The sequence below is a fragment of the Thamnophis elegans genome, chromosome 15 (genome assembly GCF_009769535.1).
Source record: "Thamnophis elegans isolate rThaEle1 chromosome 15, rThaEle1.pri, whole genome shotgun sequence".
Taxonomy (NCBI): Eukaryota; Metazoa; Chordata; class Lepidosauria; order Squamata; family Colubridae; genus Thamnophis; species Thamnophis elegans.
The window spans coordinates 44,192,329-44,212,071 of NC_045555.1; the positions used below are offsets into that span (position 1 = coordinate 44,192,329).

General features: G+C 45.0%; 1 protein-coding gene across 1 annotated transcript in view; it reads right to left on the minus strand.

The window, feature by feature from the left end:
- LOC116518789 (AMSH-like protease) overlaps positions 1–10,486 on the minus strand; it is a 34,234-nt gene extending 23,748 nt beyond the window's left edge. Inside the window, exon 1 of the mRNA XM_032232319.1 lies at positions 10,249–10,486. The gene's annotated coding sequence lies outside the window, so the exon portion shown is untranslated. The remainder of the gene's footprint in view (positions 1–10,248) is intronic.
- Positions 10,487–19,743: the final 9,257 nt, after the last annotated feature.

The window sequence follows — 19,743 nt, forward strand, 5'->3', positions numbered from 1 at the left end:
ACAGCAAACAGCATAAATCAGTAGCCATTGGACAAATTCCGAAGGAATATAAGCAAATGAAATCGAATCCTATCAATTCAGTGTATAACAATAAAGCACAAATATAAATTTTAAAAAATCAGCCCTTAAACAAATCATAATGAAAAATGGATACTGACCCGCTTCTGCGAGCTACAGCTAGAAACCTGGCGACCTTTACAGTGCTTATCTAGATTACGTCTGGCAGAAGGAAGACTGTTATTCCTTGATCAGAGAGATAACAATTTCCTGATAATCAGATTCGTGAATGCCAGATGTCATAGGTGGTACAATGGGCACTGTAATGATACACAGATACTGACTCAACTGCTGTGTCTGAACACACTGACACCTCTAATCTATCTATCTATAAATGGCTCCCCGTGTGTGTGTGTGTGTGTGTGTGTGTGTGTGTGTGTGTGTGTGTTCCAGCATAACTCTGGAACGCCTCAAGCAATCTCAACCAAACTTGGTACACACATGACTTACTCTCTGGAAAAAAAAACACTGTGGGGGTTAGACACCGTTAACACCCCTCAGGGTGTGGTGGTGTTCTGTTAAGATACAGCCTTTGTGCCTTAAAATGGCTTCTACTGTACTGCGCAGTGGAGTTGCCATGGTAACAGCTTCACGGTACTCCACAAGGAGGCTCTCTCTGGTAAGGGGGAAAATCCAACATTAGAAATTATGTTTGGTCCAGACATTTCCCTCCCCCCCCCCCCAAAAAAAAATAGATATGTCGGCAACGCCGGGTTATCAGCTAGTATTGTAATATTTTCACATAACAAAATTATCAAGCTGAGAAAGCAATGGTTATTTGAGGTTGTAGCTAATTTCCTCCACGGTGCCTTATAAGGAATTGGATTGAAGGCTGTCCTTAAATCAATAAAGGCAACATCAAGGGTGCCTTTGGTAGAGCTGGAGTTTTTTTATAGCTAAATTGGGCAAAATTGCACACTGATTCACAGAGGAACATTCTGAATGAAAACCTGCCTGTTCCTAATCTAAAATATTCTAATCTAAACATTTATGATACAAAAATCAAGTATAGACTTACTAATTATTGACAATATTACAACTGGGCAAGATTTTGCCTCCTGTAATTGCCTTTCGAGTACACAGGAAGGAGGACAGAATTACGTCACTCTTTTGAGACTAATAAAAAGTTATGTAAAGGCAATAAAGAGGCCAATCAGTCAGTCATTTTTTTTTTCCAGCGACATTGGCAAAATCATATCTTTACGTCGAGCTGTGCCACTTCACAATCAATTGTTTTTTGGGATTTCCGATTGTCAAACCAAGTGGGATAGGGATCAGATAAAGGAGACTCAAGAGAATCACCAATAAAGGAACACTACGTTGCCAAAATATCTCACCCAGGATTCCAAACTGATTACGTCATTTGCACTGGAACTAGGTATATCTGAATGCAAGTTTAAGATGCCAGAACAGAAGATCATCTTAATTTGTTACTAGTCAGATGCAAACTAACAGAGTTGGAAGGGACGGGACCTTGTAGGTCATCTAGTCCAACCCCCTGCTCAAGCAGGAGACCCTGCATCATATCGGACAGATGGCAGGCCAGTCTCTTCTTGAAAGCTTCCAGGGATGGAGCTCCCACAACTTCTGAAGGCAACTTCTCTTCCATTAGGTGAATGCTCTCAGAGTCAGAAGATTTCTCCTTATTTCCAGGTTGAATCTCTCCTTGTTCAGTTTCCATCCATTATTCCTCATATGGCCTTCAGGTGCTTTGCGGGAGCACTGTCATTTCACTAGCGGATTTATTTATTTTTTCCCTTCCAGAAGCTTTTTTTAAAAATTATTTTTGTTTCGTTTTTTTAAGTAAATGAACAATTTTACAAGAGGGAGAATTGTGATAAAACGGTGTTTTTACAGACTGAAATTACCATAGTCTTGGTTTGAATATGCAGTAATTCTTATCAAACCAAGGTTTGGGCTGTGAGGTTTTAGTAGAAAACTGTAACTCTATATAGCTACAATTCATAGTAAAGCCAGTGAGATGCATGCATCATGCACGTATAGTGGGTGACGCCTGGGCCGTTCCAACCATACCAATTGGAACAGAATCCGGAACCCACCACTGAGCCACTGATCGGGAGGGAATGGGGATTTTGCAGTATCCTTCCCCTGGAGTGGGGAGGGAATGGAGATAGCAATAGCAATAGCAGTAGACTTATATACCGCTTCATAGGGCTTTCAGCCCTCTCTAAGCGGTTTACAGAGAGTCAGCATATTGCCCCCAACAATCTGGGTCCTCATTTTACCCACCTCGGAAGGATGGAAGGCTGAGTCAACCCTGAGCCGGTGAGATTTGAACCGCTGAACTGCTGATCTAGCAGTAGCCTGCAGTGCTGCATTTAACCACTGCGCCACCTCGGCTCTTGGAGATTTTACAATATCTTTCCCCTGCTACGCCCACCAAGCCACCAAGCCCACCAAGCCACACCCACAGAACCAGTAGTAAAAAATGTTGAACCCCATCACTGGCCAGTACTGGAATAGTTCAGATTTATTTATTTTTCATGTTTCTAGACTGCCCATCACTCTCAAGGAGGGCCTCTTAATGGTAGATTCAGGCCGAACAATTAATTGTGTGCCTTAACAACCTTCCAAGATTTTTGGAGGGTAGAGGGATGAGTGTGAGGAGTTAAAATAAAAATCATATTGCACTGTACAGTATTAAGTCATGTATTTTCATTTGAAATAATGTTTTAATACGGTGTCCCTGCGTGTTGTTGATGGGGTTTTTTTTAACTTCTGTGAAGACACTGAAGATGATTTATTTTATGGAGTCTTTAGAGTTATATCCCATCCTTTTCTCCAGAAATTCAAGATGGCATATGTCACATTCTCTTTCTTCACGATCTCCTCTTAACAGCCCTGTGAGACAAGTTGGACTGTCAGGAATGATCAGCCCAGTCACTCAATGAACTTATTTTGGTGAGGGTGACCTGCATTCAAATTCAAAACTTTAACCACAAGGCACATATGCCTATGTTGTTAGCTAATAGTACTTGGGCACTGGACAGGAAGGCCTGGAGGAACGTTGTCCGTGGGGTCGCGATGGGTGGGACACGACTTTGCAACTAACAACAACAACAACTTGGGCAGTAACACGATCCATAACGTTTTGGAAGAAGCATTACAGTGGAAGATGGATTTTTATCATTTTCGACAGAATCTAAGTATAATACTTCATTTAATCTGTCAACCAAGCCCTTTTAATTTCATTAAATTGACAATGAACACAGTTTTCAAAAAAATAAGGCAAGGTACTGTATAGGCAACTTCTGTACCAATATGATTTACTTATTTTTTTTATCATCCTTCCTCCCAACAGTTCCAGCGCGGTTGACATAATCTTTTTCTTAATCATAAGACATCTGTATAAATCATCAATTATTAAAAAAAACACACAAGTAACAATTAGTGTCATTCTGCCCTCACAAAGCTAACATTCTATTCAATGCTGTCACTATGTACCATCTTCCTCCAAAAATAGTACAAATATGAAACATACATAAACCAAATAATTGAAGATTTGTGGGGGGGGGGGGGGTGGAGCTGACCAGGTTTGACCTGCATCTTCTCTCATGAAAAATTCAGTATTTACTCCATCGTTTTTAACAGGGTTGGGGTTGGGGTTCATATAGCTTCCAATGACATCATAGCAGGTTCTACCTTTGAGGTTCAGCATCAAACTTGGAAGAACTGCAGATTTTAATGCCACGTGTTGGAAATGCTGTGATTAAGCACTGTGCATTTTAAAATAGGAAAATTATGCTTTTGTTTTGAACAGAAGTTATGCTGGTTTTGAGTTCTGGTTTTGAACCAACATAACTTCTGTTCAAAACAAAAGGTTTCTACCTTGTTTCCTCGAAAATAAGACCTCCCCGGATAATAAGCCCAATGAAGCTTTTGAGCGCATGCGCTAAAAATAAGCCCTCCCCCAAAAATAAGCCCTCCCCAAAAATAAGCCCTCCCCCAAAATATTGCAACACAGCAGCAGACATGAAGTGACTATGCTCACCGCAAAAATAATAAGACCTCCCAAAAAATAAGGCCAAGCTCTTATTTCAGGGATAAAAAGAATTTTTGGGGAAACATGGTAGATAATACTTTTCCCATTTTAAAATGCACAGCGCTTAAACATAGCATTTCCAACATATGCCACAATACATTAAAAACCTATATAACTTATCTGATTTTATTCCCTATGAAAAAAAGCATATGCATTCTACTACCGGGTGACAGACGAAAATTATCCTGTTCTGTTTTCATGATTGCAATCTTGCGAATTAAATTAGTGAATAAATAACGAATTTAACATCAAGGAGTATATTTCATGGCAGAACAAGAATCCGAACACTGAATGGCCTGATTGGATGAAATAACTAATTTCATCCAAATATTCAATGCTGTTTTTTTAACTTACCTTTGTGATTCCCAGGAAGTAACTGCTACCCAAGTTATTATTTTATTTTTCAATTACCGATTACTTTTATGAAACTATTAGACTTCACTAGTTTCTGACACTGCAGGCAATTTGATGAGCCATATTTAAAACGTGGAAGCGCCCTAATATACAGGATGTACAGAAGCAAGCTATTCATGCATTGAGATTCATTTCTGCATATATTTAGCCAATCACGGTTGGTTTTATAACTGTTTGTTCAGGCAGGCTGAGAAGCACAATTCCACTTCCTCTAAGCGGTGAAAAACAGAAAGTAGAAGATAAGAGTTTTAGACCCCAAAGGAACAATTAGTGTTTTGTACAGTTGTATGAATCCCCGGAGGGATTAATTTCTACTTTCAATTAGAAAATGGATTCAATCCAGGCAAAGAGAAGTGAAGATGCAACTCTTCATGACAGAGAGAGCAGACGAAGATAGTGTGTGACTGTCACAAGTGTGGAAACACTATTAGTAATATTACAACTATCAGCAACGGCTTCAACTGCTAGTAATACCCATGACTATCAGCTCTGAACTTAGCAAATGGAAATATAAGTTCCATATAGAGCCAAGGTGGCGCAGTGGTTAAATGCAGCACTGCAGGCTGCTTCAGCTGACTGCAGTTCTGCAGTTCGGCTGTTCAAATCTCACCGGCTCAAGGTTGACTCAGCCTTCCATCCTTCCCAGGTGGGTGAAATGAGGACCCGGATTGTTGTTGGGGGCAATATGCTGACTCTGTAAACCGCTTAGAGAGGGCTGAAAGCCCTATGAAGCGGTATATAAGTCTAACTGCTATTGCTATATTACTTTCCCCAGCCTGTTTATTACATACTGGCTATTTCATTAGATGCACTAAGACAGGAGTGTCGAACTCGATTTCATTGAGGGCCACATCAGGATTCGGTTTGCCCTCAGGGGGCCAGGTTAGGTATGGCCAGCTCAATGTTACTCATGTCAAGGGTTCCTGTGGAGGCCGTAGCACGTTGCCAGCAAAAATGAGCTCCTGAGCTCCGTCTCCAACTGTGACGGCCTCCTGCCAACGAAAACGGAGTTCAGTGGGCCGCTTCTGCTGTTTCAAGGGCAGCTCCATGGGTCAGGTCTAAACACCCTATGGGTCGGATCCAGAGGTGGGTCCCTACCAGTTCGCACCTATTCGGTAGAACCGGTTCGTCAAATCTACCGAACCGGTTAGAAGAGGTTCCACCAGTGGACCCGGAAAACAGGCCACACCTACAGAAGATGTTCCAAGATTTTTTGAAACCCACCACTGGTCCTTGGATATGATTATTCTACACTATCATGCTCATATTTGTAAAACTCAGTGCCTCTGTGAAAGGTAAGGATGACTACTGCGTTTGTGGTGCAATCAGAACATTGCGTGTGTTGAAGTTGTTTTAATGCAAACCAAAGATGCCTTTTAAAAAACAAGTTTACATCCTATTCTTATGCATGCCAATGCTGTGTGTGAGGTAATTTAAGATGGTTCTGACAAGTGTCGGCGGCATCTTCATATCCGGTCACATGGGCGGCAAGCCACTCCCATCCGGTCACATGGGCGGCAAACCACTCCCACAAAGGAGGCCACACCCACAGAGTAGGTTCGAACAATTTTTGAAACCCACCACTGCTGTATAGTTACTAAGTCTGCATTGACTTCGTGGCACATAATCAACCAAAGCAATATGATCGATTGCGGTTTTTCTCTTCCTTTTTGATCTTTGAGTCGGTTGTGATTCCTAGCTGTTTTGATTCTTGCCTAGTCTGCAGTTTTCTTGTAAGCAATGTGCCATTTCCTCCTTCATAGTGAGTGACTGGCCCAAGGTTGTCCAGCTGGAGGAGGAGCAAGAACGCTCCAGGTTTTTAACCAGATGCCTTAACCACTACACCATATAGCCGCGATGGCGAGCCTATGGCACATGTGCCAGTGGTGGCACACAGAGCACTCTCTGTGGGCATGTGCACTGTTGCCAGCTGCTCTTCGGGTTTCGTCACATGTATGTGTGCTAGACAGCTGCTCTCACTAGCTGGTCTTCATATGAAGATCAGCTGTGCAGCGTTCATGCACACACCAGAACCCAGAATGGAGCAGCTGGTTGCATGTGTGCCAGAACAGCTGTCTGGCACACCTGCACATCACACAACCCGCAAGAGCAGCTGGCCGCCCCACGCATGAGCACTGGCCAGCTGCTCTCTTCTGGGTTCTAGCGCTCCAGTGCTCGCACACACGCTCCAGTTTCGGCACTTGGTGCCAAAAAGGTTAGCCGCCACTGCCACATAGGCTCTTCGTGTGGATATTTTTTTACATGTACTCTTATGTTTTTTGCCTGATTTGGGAAAGTTGGGGAGGATACCACTCAAGAGTCATTCATGACTGACACAGTTTATAAGCCCAAGAAAATTAAGAGATAAATATAAAATAAAGAAATCGGACTTTCTTTATAGTATTTCTCCAGCCTGGCAACTTCCAGAGGATGGGATTGTCAATTTGCTGAACTCCTCAATTGGCACAGCCATTGCTGTCCTCATCACTGGAATAGCAATAGCAGTTAGACTTATATACCGCTTCATAGGGCTTTCAGCCCTCTCTAAGCGGTTTACAGAGTCAGCATATCGCTCCCCACAGTCTGGGTCTTCATTTTACCCACCTCGGAAGGATGGAAGGCTGAGTCAACCTTGAGCCGGTGAGATTTGAACCGCCGAACTGCAGCTGAAGTGGCTGCAGTACTGCACTCTAACCACTGGGCCACCTCGGCTCTTTCATTGTAGAAGTGCTACAATAGGTAAAAAAATGGCTATAAGGCTGCTTGGTGATGAACCAAATTAATGATACGCCAACCTCTTACCCTGATGTCGCCAGGATTTCATCTCCATCCAGAAAAGAAATTTAGAGAGAAACCAACCAGTTTATTTTAAAATGTAAAGGCCGAAGGCAATGCACTGGGTAAAATTGGCTTTATGCATCTAATATAACCAATGCAAAATATGTATATCTAAAATGTACCGCTTTTATGATTAAAATTAAGCTTTGCTTGTTTATTAAAAGCATATGCCTGGCATTATCCTCTGTACTGTGATCTTATGATCCTGAATTGCTGAAGTGTTCCAAGATGATTCAGATTTAATCCAGTCCTAGTCATATCAGTCATGTTAGAGACTATATGAAAGGTTAGCCATCACTGCCATAAAGGAAGGTCGGGAAGGATACCTCTCAGAGTCATTCATGACTGACGTAGTTTATAACCACAAGAAAATTCAGAGATAAATTATACTGGATCCAGTATAGAAATGGCAAACCTTTCTTTACGTGTAATGTGATATAACAACATTTCTATTTCATTAAAATATATTATTTCAAGGGAAAACATGGTCTGTTCAAAATCTTAGGAGGACAAACTAGGCCAGCCTCGCAGACCAGCATTTTCCAACCAGGAAGCATCCAGATGTATTTCAAAGCATTCCAGCAGTTTGAGTTCCAATACACCTGGCGGATTTACAAGGAAGGATGACACCATTCAAGACAACGTAACAACTGCCTGGAAGTTCTGTTCTGCTTTCTTGAGAATGTGATTTCTATGTATCACTTTGAATCACCTATGATAAAAACAGGGCAAGAATAATTGCTAAGACAGAGTTTCATCTTTAGGACGTTGAACCTGAATGGAAATAGAATACGGCTTCAATTCTGCCAAAACATCAAGTCAACTAGCGCCTTGAAGAGCATCCGGCGACTCCAGCTTGTCCAGAATGCAGCCGCGCGAGCGATCGTGGGTGCACCTCGGTTCACCCACGTAACACCTATCCTCCGCGAGCTGCACTGGCTGCCTATTGGTCTCCGGATACGCTTCAAGGCGCTAGTCGTCACTTATAAAGCCCTTCATGGTATTGGACCTGGGTACTTGAGAGACCGCCTGCTGCCAAGTACCTCCACTAGACCGATTAGATCCCACAGATTAGGCCTCCTCCGAATTCCATCCACCGGCCAGTGTCGACTGGCAACTACCCAGAGGAGAGCCTTCTCTGTGGCTGCTCCGACCCTCTGGAACGAACTCCCCGTGGAGATTCGAACCCTCACCACCCTCCAGGCCTTCCGCAAAGCCCTTAAAACCTGGCTTTTCCGACAGGCCTGGGACTAAAGAACCGTTGCTCCCGTCTCGAATGGTATGACTGTTGTGTGTTTTAAATCATGTATTGTTTTGTGTCGTTTTTAATTTTGTCTGTATCCCCCCTTCCCTGGTTTGAGTTGTGAGCCGCCCTGAGTCCCCTTCGGGGGGAAAAGGGCGGCATATAAATAAAATAAACATTCAACATAAACATTCAAACATTCAACATTCAACTTAAATTATGAAGTGTTCTGCCCCATATCTATCTATCTATCTATCTATCTATCTATCTATCTATCTATCTATCTATCTATCTATCTATCTATCTATCTATCTCTATCTATCTATCTATCTATCTATCTATCTATCTATCTATCTATCTCTCAGTCTCTCTCTCTCTCTTTCTATCCATCTATCATCTATCTATCTATCTATCTATCTGTCTCTCTCTCTCTCTCTCTCTTTCTATCTATCTATCTATCTATCTATCTATCTGTCTCTCTCTATATATCTATCTATCTATCAGTCTCTCTATATCTATCTATCTATCTATCTATCTATCTATCTATCTATCTATCTCTATCTCTCTATCTCTTTCTATCCATCTATCATCTATCTGTCTGTCTGTCTGTCTGTCTGTCTGTCTATCATCTACCTACTTATCCATCCATCCATCCATCCATCCAATTTATGGTTATCCGTTTCCAACAGGGCCTTCCAAGTCAATTATTGGCCCTTGGATCTTCACAACGTGGCTTTTACACATTACCCCGACATCCTTTTGCTCTGACAGGCATCCGATTGCGTTCAAAGGCAGCCCATGGGGTGTATGTGTGTGTGTGTGTGTGTGTGTGTGTGTTTTTTTTTTAAACGCCCCCACACACACACCTCGCGATCAATACACGCCAAACTGCTGAGGGCAGGCAAAGAGGAAAGCCGCAGTCCTGGAGGCGAGGAGAGCCGCGGTAACCACGCTCGAGTCCCAGGCACCCCCTTTGCTTTGCTAGCACAAGAAATCGTAGCAATTGCACTTTCCCCCCCCCGGGAGTGGGAGGTGGAGGTTGGATATACAACACCCCCGTGGGACAACTCCTAAAGCCAGCGGCCGGTGCCGTTGTGGGTGATGAGGAGGAGGAGGAGGAGGAGGGATGTTAAGACAAACCACAACGGCAACCGACCGCTTGCTCTCTCTCTCCATGCCCTTGTCGCTATGAATAATCGCTGCACCAATTTTCCGCAATTGAGGAAGCTTCGGGGGGGGGGGGGGGGGAGAGAGAGAGAGAGAGAGAGACAGACAGAGAGAGAGAGAGAGAGAGAGAGAGAGAGCAGTTCTGCAGCCGTAGAAGCCCACTGTATTCCCCCCCCCCCCATAAACGCCACCCTCGTAAGCCCTTGGCAGCCCAAGTGCTACAAACGCTACCCGGTCTACTCTGCTAGGCGAGGCGAAAAAGCGGACGGGCAACGGAGACCACCGCCTCGGCTGCAACGCGCAACGCGCCCGCGGGTCTCCCTCCTCCACCCACCTCCCTCCGCTCCCGCTCTCCTCCTTTTGCCTTCCCTTCCCGGCGGCATCTCCGCTCGGCGAAGGGCGCCGCCACCCCTTCCCAGGAAAAGAGCCACAAAGGCGGCGGGCGGCTCCCGGGAGGCTCGCTTACCCTGCTGCGCCGTTGCGCCGGGCGGCCGGATTCTTCTCTCTCCTTTGCCCGCCCGGAGGAGGCAGCCGCGGCTGCTGCCAAGCCCGCCGCGCTCTCTTCCCCAGGGAGAGAGGCCGAAGCCGGCCCGGCACAGCTGCACAGCGGGCTCGCTTCCTCCCCAAGCCGCCGGGTAGACCGGGGGGAGCGCAGATTCCTCTCTCACGCGTCCTGGGAGGGTCTCGCCTCGGACGGAGGAGAAGCCCCCATGTCTTCCCCTGGCGAGGCGAAGGGGGCGGCGCCGCGCGCGGGCTGCTCCTTCCTTCCACCGAGCTAACGGGGATGGGGTGGGGCAAAAGGCGGGCACCTCCGAGGGAAGGGATCCAACGCATGTCCGCCTCTCCTTTTGGGGTGGGGAGGTGGTGGTCCGTCCGTCCCCCCCCCCGTCCCCCCCTCCACGCCAGCTTCAGGGAACCCAGTAATTGGGGTGAGGATGGGAGCGAAACTTTGGGGGTCACCGCTCAAGTCAGCCCCAAAATACGGAGGAGAGGAGAAGCAGCAGTGCCAAAGAAGGACCAGAGGCAGGGTGATGCCAGCTCTTCAGTGTAAACCACAGAGGCAGTGGTGTATTCACCATTAAGCAGACTAAGCAGGTGCTTAGGACACCAATAGCAATAGCAATAGCAGTTAGGCTTATATACCACTTCATATGGCTTTCAGCCCTCTCTAAGCGGTTTACAGAGTCAGCATATTGCCCCCAACAACAATCCGGGTCCTCATTTTACCCACCTCGGAAGGATGGAAGGCTGAGTCAACCTTGAGCCGGCCTCGCTTCCTCCCCAAGCCGCTGGGGACACCGGGGGGGGGGGCAGATTCCTCTCTCACGCGTCCTGGCAGGGTCTCGCCGAGGATGGAGGAGAAGCCCCCATGTCTTCCCCTGGCGAGGCGAAGGGGGCGGCGCCGCGCGCGGGCTGCTCCTTCCACCGAGCTAACAGGGATGGGGTGGGGCAAAAGGCGGACACCTCCAAGGGAAGGGATCCAACGGCGAGCTCGCATGTCCGCCTCTCCTTTTGGGGTGGGGAGGTGGTGGTCCGCCCGTCCCCCCGTCCCCCCCCTCCACGCCAGCCTCAGGGAACCCAGTAATTGGGGTGAGGATGGGAGCGAAACTGTGGGGGTCACCGCTCAAGTCAGCCCCAAAATACGGGGATCAGGTGGATGAGAGGAGAAGCAGCAGTGCCAAAGGAGGACCAGAGGCAGGGTGATGCCAGCTCTTCAGTGTAAACCAGAGAGGCAGTGGTGTGTTAACCATTAAGCAGACTAAGCAGGTGCTTAGGACACCAAGAGCAATAGCAGGTTTTTTTGTTTTTTTTTACTACTTTATTTGTATGCCTCCCTTTTCCCTGAGGGGACTCAGGGTGGCTCACAATTCAAGGGAGGGGAGGAAAAAACAAACAAAATACAGAACATAAAAATCATACACAGCTAAAAAACACAACAATCATACCATTCGGAGTGCGGCTGCAAGTCTTTAGCCCCAGGCTTGTTGGGACAGCCAGGTTTTAAGGGCTATGCGGAAGGCCTGGAGGGTGGTGAGGGTACGAATCTCCACGGGGAGTTCGTTCCACAGGGTCGGAGCAGCCACAGAGAAGCCCCTCCTCCGGGTAGTCGCCAGTCGGCATTGGCCAGCGGATGGAATTCAGAGGAGGCCTAGTCTGTGGGATCTTATTGGTCTAGTGGAGGTAATTGGCAGCAGGCAGTCTCTCAAGTACCCAGATCCAATACCATGAAGGGCTTTGTAGGTGACAACTAGCACCTTGAAGCGAATCCGGCGATCAACAGGCAGCCAGTGCAGCTCGCGGAGGATAGGTGTTACGTGTTAGACTTATATACCGCTTCATAGGGCTTTCAGCCCTCTCTAAGCGGTTTACAGAGTCAGCATATCGCCCCCAACAACAATCCGGGTCCTCATTTTACCCACCTCGGAAGGATGGAAGGCTGAGTCAACCTTGAGCCGGTGAGATTTGAACAGCCCAACTGTGGAACTGCAGTCAGCTGAAGTAGCCTGCAGTGCTGCATTTAACCACTGCACCACCTCAGCTCTGTCAAGCCCCAAAGCGCGGGCAAAAACGCAACGAAGATTTGTGCAGAAGGTACAAAGGAGGGGGTGGCACCAAGATTTGTCAGTGTTTAGGGCACCAGTAAGCCTCAATTCATCACTGCAGAGAGGGCACCAAAAAAACATGGAAACCTTTATTGGAAGGGAATGGAAATGTAGATGGAGGTTCTCAGAAATCCAGGTCATGGTTGTCCCAAAGATATGGTTTTGTTTTGTTTTTCCCCAAGAGGCACCTGGAGAGCTGAAGAAGCTTCTTGGATGAGAAGCGAAACATCTTCCCAAAAAAAAAATAACAGAAAATCCAGTTGCCTCTTGAAAAAAGCAACTTGGGAAGGGGATGGAGAGTTGAGGATCTGCCTTTTGCTAACTTGCTAGGGCTTAGCCAACAACGTTGGGGATGTTATCGACTTGAAGGCCCTCCCCACTTTTTTTTAACTTTAATTATTCCGATACTGTTTTAACCTTTTTATTGAAATAAAATATTTGCATAGTTTTTAATGTATGTTTTTAATTGTACGTTGCTCAGAGTTCATCTGCGAGTGAGATGGGTAGTGTCTAAATTTGATAATAGAAATAAAGCAAATAAAAATAATGTCTTGTAAGCCTGAAAGCACATTTCTATCTATCTATAGCCTTTACTTTCCAAAGAACTAAGGAGAGTCCCTTCTGAGGTGCTTTCCATGTTCCTGTTCCTGCTGTGGGCTGAAATGTCTGTTATCTAATCTTGCCCTGGCTGCGGCTCCCAAGGTTATTCTTACATTCGGAGGATGGGCCCATCTCATTCCTTTTTGGCTTAGGGCCAGCGTACCTGCGAGACCACCTACTGCCACACTCCTCCCAACGGCTGGTAAGATCCCACAGGGTGGGCCTCCTTCAGATGCCGTCAGCCAGACAATGTCGGCTGGTGGCTCTCCGGAGGAGAGCCTTCTCTGTGGCTGCTCCGACCTTTTGGAACGAGCTACCCCCAGAAATCCGGACCTTACCCACTCTCATGGCCTTCAGAAAAGCTGTCAAGACCTGGCTATTCCGGCAGGCCTGGGGCTGTTGACCTCATGGTTGAGGTCCCGTGACCCGTCAAAACCGCGGTAGACAAAACCGCGCTCGACGAAAGCGTGTACCTGACGTCATCAGCAGCGCGACGAAAAAAATTAAAAATAAATTAAATTGAAATTAAAATAAAATTAAAGCAAGCCGATTCACATAAAGGTAAGGGTTAGGTTTAGGGTTAGGGTTAGGTTAAGGGTTAGGGTTAGGGTTACGTTAAGCGTTAGGGTTAGGTTTAGCATTAGGTTAAGGGTTAGCGTTAGGTTTAGGGTTAGGTTAAGGGTTAGGGTTAGGTTTAGGGTTACGTTAAGCGTTAGGGTTAGGTTTAGCTTTAGGTTAAGGGTTAGCGTTAGGTTTAGGGTTAGGTTAAGCGTTAGGTTTAGGGTTAGGTTTAGGGTTAGGTTAAGGGTTAGCGTTAGGTTTAGGGTTAGGTTAAGGGTTAGGTTTAGGGTTAGGTTTAGGGTTAGGTTAAGGGCTAGGTTTAGGGTTAGGTTTAGGGTTAGGTTAAGGGTTAGCGTTAGGTTTAGGGTTAGGTTAAGGGTTAGGGTTAGGTTTAGGGTTAGGTTAAGGGTTAGGTTTAGGGTTAGGTTTGGGGGGGTTAGGGTAAGGTTTTCGCTTTAATTTTAAATTTACCGCTCACAGCGCGATGTTTTCGTCGCGCTGTGATGACATCACGTACGCGCTTTCGTCGAGCGCGCTTTTGTCTACCGCGGTTTTGTGGTGGAACCTGAGGTCCAGCCCCAAACCGAAACGAATGTATCTGTGTTGTTTTTAACTTGTCTATTTTTTATTCTTATTTTCTTTATTGCTTTTCTTTTTCCCCTCGTTGTAAGCTGCCCGGAGCCCTCCGGGATTGGGCGGCCTATAAATAAAATTAAACTTGAAACTTTTCCAGGCCAAGAAATATCATCTCCTTGGGGTGGGTTCTGGCACCGGTTTGCTCGTGGGCACGCTGCACGCACATGGGTGCTTCACACGCACGCTTGGTGCACGCTGTGCGCGCATGCATAGTATACAGTAAAAATTGTTATGCACAGAAGCGAAAAAACAAGATGGCAATGCCTATTGTTCGGGGGCGTGGCAGGCTTGTGTCACTTCTGGTTGCAGGTGAAGCGGTTCGAACTGGTAGGAACCCACCACTGCATCTCCCTCTATATAACTATCTGTCTGTCTGTGTATTGACACACACGTGCATGCTTATCTCGACTTTTCTCTATAAGTTTGTGTATGCACCCTAATTTTCCATTTAACTTCCTTCTAGATCAGTGTTTCTCAACCTTGGCAACTTGAAGATGTCCGGACTTCAATTCCCAGAATTCCCCAGCCAGCGATGCTGGCTGGGGAATTCTGGGAATTGAAGTCCGGACATCTTCAAGTTGCCAAGGTTGAGAAACACTGTTCTAGATCGTACAGAAAGCCGAGAAAAACCAAGTTATTTATGAAAAGGCAAATGCACGGTGTCACATCTATATCTGTCCTATGACCAAGTAGGCATCTCTTCCAACTTTCAGCCTTGGTTCAAATCAGTTCACGTGGTCAGATTTGCCATGAATGGTGTAGCTTAGTGGTTATGGAAGAATGAGTGTCTGGCTTGTTTGCCACTGGCAACACCCATTTCAAAATCTGCAACCAATGTTATGACACCAAGCATTGGCTTAAATCCTTGGGGACTTTCTCCATCCCCCAGGCAGTGAGAGAATGTTTTTTTTTTCACTTCTCACCTGCGCACATTGGATTAGGTGGCATTTCTACCTGCTATTTTTTTTGCAAAGAATTCCCTTCCTACTTATATGCTTTTCTTGCAATACCTGTTTCCCTGCCCATAAGGGTTTGTACTCTGAAGGACATTAAATGCTATCTGCTGCTGAGGTTTCCTCCCTGAGTAATAAATGCTTGCTCTCCACCCACTTCATTTCTTTTTCACATTGGAGGAAACCATTCGTCACCTTGGGCCGGGCAGGGAGTGGAGAAGGAAGGCAGAATATATGTTTTTTCCCCCTTGTTACCCCAGTACAATTTTTCTGCTGATGTAAGAAAGTAGTTATTTGCTGCTCTAATTGTTAATTAGATCTTCGCTACATTCTCACTCCCGCACACACACCAGTGGTGAGATTCAACATTTTTTTTTACTACCGGTTCTGTGGGCATAGCTTGGAGGGCGTGGCTTGGCGGGCTTGGAAGGGAAAGGATACTGTAAAATCTCCATTCCCACCCCACTCCAGGAGAAGGTTACTGCAAAAACCCCATTCCCTCCCGATCAGCTGGGACTCGAGAGGCAGAGAATAGATGGGGGCAGGGCCAGTCAGAGGTGATATTTATCAGTTCTCCAAACTACTCAAAATTTCGGCTATTGGTTCTCCAGAACTGGTTAGAACCTGCTGAATGCCCCCTCTGACATTCACCATTCATGCCCCTACAGCTAAGATATAACCTACTATTTTGATTTTTTTCCCCTTCCAAACGTCTTTAGAATATAATGTTTTTTTTAAAGTAACCTTACATACATTTCTAGGGTGTCCAATCTATTGGTTAACTTAATGATGCCGAAGTATACAGTGTACCATATATTTGGTGCCACTCTACCAGTATATAGATTTAGCTAAAAGCAAGTTGTAACAATTCTACTTAGCAATAGCAGTTAGACTTATATACCGCTTCATAGGGCTTTCAGCCCTCTCTAAGCGGTTTACAGAGTCAGCATATCGCCCCCAACAACAATCCGGGTCCTCATTTCACCCACCTCGGAAGGATGGAAGGCTGAGTCAACCCTGAGCCGGTGAGATTAGAACCCCTGAACTGCAGATAATAGTCAGCTGAAGTGGCCTGCAGTGCTGCACCCTAACCACTGCGCCACCTCGGCTCATCACTTTTGTGATGTGCAATCAGCTCATTGCAGTTTTGCGATACTAGTAGGAAAATAAAGATAAAGATTTGCCGAAGTTGAGCTTGATTGGTTATCAAGCAGAAAAACCCAACGATTTTTTTTTAATTTATACCCTTTTTGAAATAAGTAGTGGCAAAGAGCAGAAACGGAAAGAGATAAAGGAAACCTAGATGAATCTAGTTTATACTAACACCATTCACCGCATCTCTCCAAACTTTTTCTGTCCTTGCAATCCATTACTTTCTCCCAATTCCATGCAATCCCTTTTCTTTAAGCCTCTCACCTCTTTCTGAAGAATGTATAAGCTCCATCTAACCACGAGTTTCTCTCGCTCTTCCCCTCTTCTTCCTCAAACCATTTATTCTCGCTTCAAGTCCTGGTTTTGTAATTCAGTTCTTCTCCTCTGTTTGAGTTCAAATATTGACTTTATTTGGATCCATAGACTTTCTGTTCTTCAACGTCTGATACAAACGGTTCTCAAATGATAAGCTTGTTATTTCACAGCTTCACACCAGGTGGTTATATTTAACTTTTCTGCACTCTAAAAAAAATCCCACTTCAATGTGGGGTGGATTTGGGGGTGGGGGTTTGATAGACTATTCATTTTGTCATTCAACTTAATACTCACCAAACACTAGCCCCATTCGTTTGTGGGTTTTTAAATAGCTTACTTTTTTGTACCACCTCCTCTTCTTCCAAACTACCTTTTCATGTCACCATACATACATGTGTGTGTATTGCATATGTGTGTGGAGTATGTTCCTCATATCATATGCAATTATGATGACAAGTTGGTTTCTGTTAATTCATGTCAATTCATGTATTTTGTAAGCCGCCCGGAGTCCTACGGGATCGGGCGGCATATAAATTTATTTATTTTTTAATTTTTATTTCTCATATATACATTCACAATTATATGATCTCATAACTGTTATTAATAATATGTACTTGTAACAATTTTTCTCCCCTACAGTTGACAATATAATTGAAGTTGCTTTCTTACCATCCCATAAACCCATCTTATTTTACAACAATCCTACTTCTTCTACTTTCCTTCCCTCCTTCCTTCCCTCCTTTCTTCTCTCCTTCTCTCCTTCCTTCCCTCCTACCTTCCCTCCCTCCTTTCCCCTTCCCTCCCTCCTTTCTTCTCTCCTTCTCTCCTTCCTTCCCTCCTTCCTTCCCTCCTTTCTTCTCTCCTTCTCTCCTTCCTTTCCTCCTTCCTTCCCTCCTTCCTTCCCCCTTCCTTCCCCCTTCTTTCTCTCCTTCATTCCCTACTTCCTTCCCTCCTTTCCTCTCTCCTTCTCTCTTTCCTTCCCTCCTTCCTTCCCTCCTTGCTTCCCTCCCTCCTTCCTTCCCTCCTTTCTTCTCTCCTTCTCTCCTTCCTTTCCTCCTTCCTTCCCTCCTTCCTTCCCCCCTTTTTCTCTCCTTCCTTCCCTCCTTCCTTCCCTCCTTCCTTCCCTCCTTTCTTCTCTCCTTCCTTCCCTCTAAATTTATTAAATTACAATTGCAATTACAATTACAATTAGTTGCTGTGAGAAGCCTGTTTGCAGTGCTGCGTCGGAGTGTAGGACTTTTTTGCCAGAGTGATTATCTCTTTGTTTATTTTGGGCTTGCAGCCAACAAGAGCCTGGACTGATTAAAACATTCTTTTGTACATCTGTTTTGGCTTTCGTTCCTGACGGAGAAAGGAGGGCAGAACAGTTAGGTGTATGGAAAAGTGTGTGGTCATTGCCATGGAATCATGATGGCATTCAGTTATGTTAATTAACTAAAGAAGCCAATAAGACAGATGAATTCCCACAAATAGCATGCTTTTTAAAAACAAAATCATGCTTTTTTTTCACGACCTTATAGAAACTTGTTTGCACCCCCATTTCATAATTTTCCTTTTTCTGTATTTAACTTAGAGCTCCAGGAACCCAAAACAAAATTGTTTTTCCTATATGTGTGTGGTACAATCCTGTAAAAAAAGCAACCAGCTTTTGCTATAATAAATGTGATTAATGAAACTGCCTTAGATGGAATGGGTCTGGGAAATTGTTAAATTTTAGACCAAAGTCACCACTCCACCTATGTTAGGTATTTAATCTGGATCATCCAGTTATGACTGCAGGCCACCTGACTCATCAGAAGTATTGCGTCTATTTTTGATTTATGGCTATAGCTATTCCTAATGTATTCTTAAAGCAAACTCTTGCTTATTTAGTCTACTGAAAAGAAGGACCAGTGGGAGACACGATAGCAGTCTTCCAATATTTGAGGGGCTACCACAGAGAAGAAGGGGTCAAGCTATTTTCCAAGGCATCTGAAGGAATAATGGATGGAAGCTGATCAAGGAGAGATTCAACCTAGAAATAAGGAGAAATTTTCTAACTGTGAGAACAATCAACCAATGGAACAGTTTGCCTCTGGAAGTTGTGGGAGCTTCATCATTGGAAGCTTTCAAGAAGAGACTGGAATGCCATGTGTCAGAAATGCTGTAGGGTTTCCTCCTTGGTTGGGGGGGGGGGTTGGACTAGATGACTACAAGGTCCCCTTCAACTATGTTAATCTGTTAATTTACTTCTGCATTCAATAGTTATTTGGCTATACAATATTACTCAGGGGTGCTTGGGATAGGAGTGGAACGTCTGTGATTGTTCCCCCCAACATTGCTTAAATACATTCTCCAATTGATCTCAGCTGTGCAGTTAATTAACATCAAGAAGATCTTTGAGTTAAGGTCAACCCCTGATTATTATGTTCTTTTTTAAAAGCAATAATATAGATCTTGGTTTTCTCCTGTACGTTTTTTTCCCCTTCAAATTCCCAGCTAGGCCTTTTGAAATCAGCCAAATTTGATTAGGTGCACTAAAGAAGTTTAAAAAAAAATGTTTGCAAGCATCTCCCATACTGAACTGCAGATGACTATAGTTGAATATAGATAGCATGGGTGGGTGGAGAGCTGTAATCACGGTTCCACCACAAAACCGCGGTAGACTAAAGCGCGTGTGACTAAAGCGCGGTGACAAAACCGCACCTTCAAAACCGCGCGACAACAGCCCGCCGACAGAAGCGCGCTGTAACATAACCCTGAAAATAACCCTAAACCTAACGCTAAACCTAACGCTAAACCTACCCTAAACCTAACCCTAAACCTAACCCTAAACCTAACCCTAAACCTAACCCTAAACCTAACCCTAAACCTTACCTTAAGTTAAATCGCGCTTCTGTCGGCACGCTGTTGTCGGCGCGCTTTTGACATCGCGGTTTTAGCGCCGCGGTGTTGTCGGCACGCTTTTGACGTTCGCGGTTATGTCGTGCCACGGTAATCACGACTATTTTGACAAAGGTAACCTTGTAAAAATAATGCTTTAGGTGGACCTACCTTTAAGATTTGTCATTGGGATATCTTAAAAGTTGGAGCATTTCAATAATGTATTTGGTTTCCATGAGTTGATTTTTGTACTGTTGAGATCCTCCCCTCCCTCTCTCC